Source organism: Sminthopsis crassicaudata, chromosome 5, assembly GCF_048593235.1.
Source record: "Sminthopsis crassicaudata isolate SCR6 chromosome 5, ASM4859323v1, whole genome shotgun sequence".
NCBI lineage: Eukaryota > Metazoa > Chordata > Mammalia > Dasyuromorphia > Dasyuridae > Sminthopsis > Sminthopsis crassicaudata.
This window is the reverse complement of record NC_133621.1, coordinates 169,675,111-169,681,254: the sequence shown is the minus strand read 5'-3', so window position 1 is coordinate 169,681,254 and position 6,144 is coordinate 169,675,111. Positions and strand designations below refer to the sequence as shown.

The window sequence follows — 6,144 nt, the reverse complement described above, 5'->3', positions numbered from 1 at the left end:
AAGAGGAAAATTAAAGTGATTAGTTTTGAAGTTTATTTGACTTTGACTCTGAAAGTCTTTATTTTCCCAAGTCCATGCAGCCTGTTTTGGGTCTTCAATTATGTAAATCACACTCTGAACCCCCATTGGTGCAATGTTCTCAATTTACAGATAATGCAAATCACAAATCCATTAGCAAAATAATTTAATTAAGATAGAAAAACAAGGAAAAAGTAATTCCACAATAGAGACATTTTCAGCCTTCTAGTCACAAACCTTTATAGGCTCCAGATTATAATCCAATTCATCTCTTAATACATTCTTATCCCTCTTGCTTTTAGAGGGAAACAGTCTATTCAGAATATCTGGCCCAGTTATTAAAAGCTTAGGTTCCAGTGCTGACTGAAGCCCTTAAGACTGACTGAAGATCAGTGAAGTCTCTCAGGGTAAGCTGCCAATTTGAGAAAGCCATGTTTTAACTAAGTTCTGAGATTGTTAGGATTGTGCTGCCACGCCCAAATTGAAGAACTCCATAGTCATAACTCTTCATGTGTTTTAGTTCCTATTTTTTCCTCTTTCATTTATTTATATATTTTTTAAAGTTTTATTTTTTTCTAGTTATACATGTTTGTTAACTTTTTAAATGCACATTTCCTTATGAATCATGTTGGGAGAGAAAACAGAACAAAAGGGAAAAACCATAGGAGAGGGGAAAAAACAAACAAAAAAAGAAGTGAATATAGCATGTGTTGATTTACATTCAATCTCCATAGTTCTTTTTCTGGATGCAGATGGCATTTTCTATCCAGAGTTTATTGGGATAGCCTTGGGTCACTGAACCACTAAAAAGAATCAAGTTTTTCATAGTTGATCATGACATAATCTTGCTGCTACTGTGTATAATGTATTCCTGGTTCTTCTTGTTTCACTTCAGTCCCTATTTTGACTTTCCTTTTCCATTTTCAACTACCTCGGGCAGCCCTATTGTCCAGGACCCCCATTTTCCTCCATAATATCATAGTTAATAATAATTAATAATAATAATAACCTGTGAACCTACACCCATTACTGCTTGAAATAATAAATAGTTGAAATCTTTTGGTTATTGAATAGGGGTAAGGGGAAGAGAAAAGCCTGACTTTCCTCCTTTGGAGCGGGAATTCTCCAAATAAGTCATAGCATTGCAGTACACAACTTAAAATAGGAATAGGGCAGGACCCTTGAGATTCCGTGTTTGAATCTCAGAAAGGGAAACACATCTTTTTGCACTCAATGGAAGTCAGCATCCCTTTCAAACTGACTTCCTCCTGACAGAGCTTCCAATGTTGATAGAAAGTGACTCATCCTAGAAATGGAGCCGAGAGGGCACACATCACTGTGTTCATAACCTAATTGTGCTGGAAGTTATAGGCAGGGCTCCTGGAGTTTAACCCTTGACCTTCCTTCCTGTCCCTCTCCTCTGCTCACCACCAAGGGAACAGGGGTCTGTTGGGTCTGCTGCTACTTCTTTTCTTCTCTTGTTCTTGAGTTGTTATGGAAGCAAGAGTCAGATGCCTCTGCTCCTCCACTTCCTCCTGCTGACCCCAGAGCATCCTCTCAGCCGAGAGTGCTGGCTGGGCTATGCTGCTATGCTAGGACTGCCCTGGGTGATGGAGACCTGGCTTTACAGCTTTCCCCTCCCCTTTTATTTCTCCCTCTCTTTTTAGGTTGGAATGCAGTCAAGAAATACTCAACTAGGCCTAGGAGAAGTAATCCAGTCTCGTCTTCTTTATAGGAATAAGTACAAGTATTGCATTTCTAGGATGGTAAACAATGAACAAAGATTCCACTTATTTTATAGACATCACTATTGATTTTTGCTGTTGCTGTTGTTTGACTGTTCCAGTCATATCCAACTCTTTGTGACCCCATTTGTGGTTCTCTTGACAAAGATCCTGGAGTAGTTTTCCATTTCTTTCCCCAGGTTATTTTACAAATGAGGAACTGAGGCAAACAGGGTTAAGGACTCGCCCAAAACAACACAACTAGTAAGCTGAACTAATGATTATCCTAATTCTCTCTTTGCTAATTTGTTCAATTCATCTTAATTGGTATATTTATTAGCAATCTAAGAATTACCCTACGATCTCTCTTCTGATAATTCCCATTAAATACTTCTCTCTTTAATTCAGAGTTCCTAACATTTTTTTGTATGCCATGGATGCCCTTTGGGAGTCCCTTCTCAAGACATTTGTTGCCTATGTTCATAATGGAAGAAAACTGTAAATTTCATTTAGAAGTTAGTGAAAAATAAAGATGTGATTTTTTTCCTATCCAAATTCATAGACCCGTTGAAATGTACATATAGACCCTCACCTATTCATAGGTCCCTGTGGACTTGAAGACCCTTAGATTAAGAACCTCTACTTGGAAGCACAACTAAGTAATTATTTTGTAGGTACAGTATTGCTAACTCACGAAAGTGACTGTTGACCAAGAAGACTAAGGCCAGAATTTCCCACTAGCCATTGCAATATATTTTGGGGTACAGAAAATGCAATAATAAATAGAAATTAAGGACTTTCCCTTTTCCTCTCAGTCCTAAGTCTGTTTAACATGCCTTCTTTTGCAGTTTTCAATTTTTCTTTGTAATCTTTCAGTCATGTTTAACTTTTCATTTGGGGTCTTTTCTGGGCAAAGATACTGGAGTAGTTTGTCATTTCCTTCTCTTTCATTTTATAGACGAGGAAACTGAGGCAAACAGAATTAAGCGACTTGCCCAGAGTCACACAACTAGTAAATATCAGAAGTCAAATTTGAATTCAGGAAGATCAGTCTTTCTGATTCTAGGTCCAGCACTCCATCCACTTTGCTACTACTTCCTCAGAATTCTCCCCTGGAAATGTTATTGTTCTGCAGTCATGTGTATAACCTTTCTCACAAAGAATAATTATCTCTAGCCTTCCAGCATTATAATAAACAAAATCCTGGGAACTTTATTTTTTCATCATACCCTTTACCTCTTTATATCAATATCTTTACCTCAATATATCAATATTGAAGGGTGAGGATTGATTAAAATTAAGATAAAATTAAGATTATCTAAAAATAAATGAGCACTAATGGCTTACTTTAGTTACCTGTGTGAATTCTTTTGCTGTTCCTGTTATGTTGATTTCTTTTAATAAATAAAAATAGGTGCATAAAAGCTATTTGTGAGATTTCTTCTCTTCATCTCCATCCCCTTCACCCAAAATGAACTTTTGATATTATGTAGCCCCCCTCTCCAGGACCAAGAGTCTCTGCTGTGAAGGACAGTGGATATGAAGGTTCCCTTTCACTCACAGAAGGCAGAGACAGATGTTCAATGCCAGTCTGCCAAACTAAACAATGAGTCACACGCATCCTGGTAGCTAGCATGGGCACTGTCTCTGAATCCAGGCTTACTTAGTGACTCTGTGCTTCCAAAACATTCTAGCACGCTTGTCTGGGGTTTCCCAGGCTATGGAAACAGTGTTGTGGTTACTGCTCTTGCCTCATTTCTGAATTTAGAGCTGCAATGTAATTCTCCTTTACCCCACACACATAAACTCACCCTGCCAAATTATGCCAGCTAGGCTGGAGAATTTAAAGAAAGCTGAGTATCAGACAAGGAGAGTAACAGGGACCAATCAGTACAACAAAAATATAGTAAGCAACAGAAGCTGAATGTGGACGAAAGCATAGTATTTTCACCTTTTTGCTGTTATTATTTTTTTTTCTTTCTTGTGTTTTTTCCCTTTTTGATCTTTTTTTTGCATCTATAAAAATGCAAGTCCAAAAATGGACTAGAAAACCTCTGAGATCCCTCCAATATATAAGGCATTACTCTAGGTACTGAGAATGATATTGCTGTTGTTGTTACTGGATCTGGGATTTCAACAAACCCAGTGAAAAACTTCACTACCAAAACAGACTGGTACCTTCCCTTCCCTGAAGCTTACAAGCATGGAGAATTAAGTGATCATGAAGGTAATTTTAGTCAGAAAGGAAATCTTCCTAAATGGGAGTCAGCTCTCCACCCACTACATAAGCGCCATCAAACTCAAATTAAAACAGAGCCATTAAACCATACTTACAAGTTCGGGGGGCTACGTAGTAACTTAGAAAACCACAATGCAGCAGCATCTATTATCTATTGAAATTTTATTTATTCTATTGACTATTTCCCAATTTCATTTTAATTTGGCTCAAACAGCACACAGAAGGGAGATGGATCTCAGTGTTTGATACTCCTGCTGAACAACATTGTCCCAGGGTTCAAAGATATGAAGATCAAAAATTATATTGTCCTAATGAAAGAGCCAGGATTCAGAACCAGACTTTGAATTGTGCCAAGAAAGGCCCATCCCAATCTTCCTTCCTGGGACTGGAAATGTGAATACAGTGAGTTGGGCCATTCCACTCCCCAGCTAAAGGATAATCTCCCCAGATGATCTTCGATGATTTTTTTTAATATGGAATGCTTCATGAATTTGCGTATTATCCCTATACAGGAGCCATGCTAATCTCTATCATTCCAATTTTAGTATTTATGTTCCTGTAGCAAGCGCTTTGATGACGTTTTGATTGCTCCTTTTATGTTTCCTACCCACCTGAGATCCTCCTTATGATACTCCAAGCCCTTTAATCTTCCTAGCACTTGTGGGCCTCTCCCTCCAGCATGGCTGTGGGGTCCCTGGCCCTGGGTGGTCCCTGAAGCAATGGCCTTCCTCCCTCTCTGCTTACTCCCTGTGGGTCCTTAGTGGCAGGATCATCTCACCTTCAGACTAGAAACTGAATGAGACAGCACTGGGGTCAAGAGCAAAGACTCCCTCTTTCCTCCCCTCATTGTAAAGGTTGAAAGGCCCTTTCTTCCCCTAGAGCCCTCCCAGGCCAGACCTCTGCTTCCTTCTCTCTGTTCTCCTTGCTTTCCCTCAACCCCTCTCGAACCCCCTTTCTCCTTCCATCATGTGCTAAGTTTCTCTATGTCTGGCAAGGATTAGAAGGCTATGGGGAAAGTGCCTCAGAGTTTATCAGAGTTCATCAGGTCTGTCTAACAGCAGGCGCCAGCTACTCTCCCACAATCTCTGCTACTTGAATTTCAACCCATTTTCTCTCCTTAACACCTCCCCCCCACCCCTCCTACACACACCTACCCTCATCCACCTCAATCATAATGGGCTCCATTCTTTTTAGCCAAGCTCAGCAGCTTGTGATCATGTGAGGACAGCAATACTCCCTGCTATAACCTGTAGGATTCTTTTCTTTTTTTTAACCTACCTAGTCAGCTACAGTCCTACATAGCATGGACCAGAAAAGGAGATGACCCTGTGAGGAGTTAAACAGCCTAGGAGTTCAGCATCTCACACAATGGGTAGGCATAGGTATTCCATGTCTATTCCACCCCATCTCAGCAAAGAAAAAGAAACAGTTCTTAGTTCTCTCTCCTTCTGTCTCTCTGTCTCTGTCTCTCTTTCTCTCTCTCTCTTTTTCTCTGTCTCTCTCTGTCAGTCTCTCTCTATCTCTCTTTGTTTCTCTCTCTCTTTCTCTCTCTCTCTCTCTCTTTCTCTGCCTCTCTCTGTCTCTCTCTGTCACTCTCTATCTCTATCTCTCTGTCTCTCTCTCTCTGTCTCTCTCTCTCTCTCTCTGTCTCTCTCTTTCTCTTTCTCTCTCTCTGCCTCTCTCTGTCTCTCTCTGTGCCTCTATCTGTCTCTGTCTCTGTCTGTCTCTCTGTGTCTCTCTGTCCCTCTCTGTCTCTCTTTGTCTCTCTGTCTCTGTCTCTTTCTGTCTCTCTGTCTCTGTCTCTCTATCTCTGTCTCTCTCTGTCACTCTCTCTCTCTATCTCTCTCTGCCTCTCTCTGTCTCTCTCTCTCTGTCTCTCTCTCTCTCTCTGTCTCTCTCTTTCTCTTTCTCGCTCTCTGCCTCTCTCTGTCTCTCTCTGTGCCTCTATCTGTCTCTGTCTCTGTCTGTCTCTCTGTGTCTCTCTGTCCCTCTCTGTCTCTCTTTGTCTCTCTGTCTCTGTCTCTTTCTGTCTCTCTGTCTCTGTCTCTCTATCTCTGTCTCTCTCTGTCTCTCTGTCTCTGTCTCTCTGTCTCTCTGTCTCTCTTTGTCTCTCTGTCTCTTTCTGTCTCTCTGTCTCTGTCTCTCTGTTTCTCTCTCTCTCTC

At 40.6% G+C, this 6,144-nt stretch overlaps 1 pseudogene; it reads right to left on the bottom strand.

Annotated features, from left to right (window-relative positions):
- Nucleotides 1-4,448: 4,448 nt before the first annotated feature.
- On the bottom strand, nucleotides 4,449-4,546 carry LOC141545311 (U6 spliceosomal RNA; annotated as a pseudogene).
- Between the last annotated feature and the right edge of the window lie 1,598 nt (nucleotides 4,547-6,144).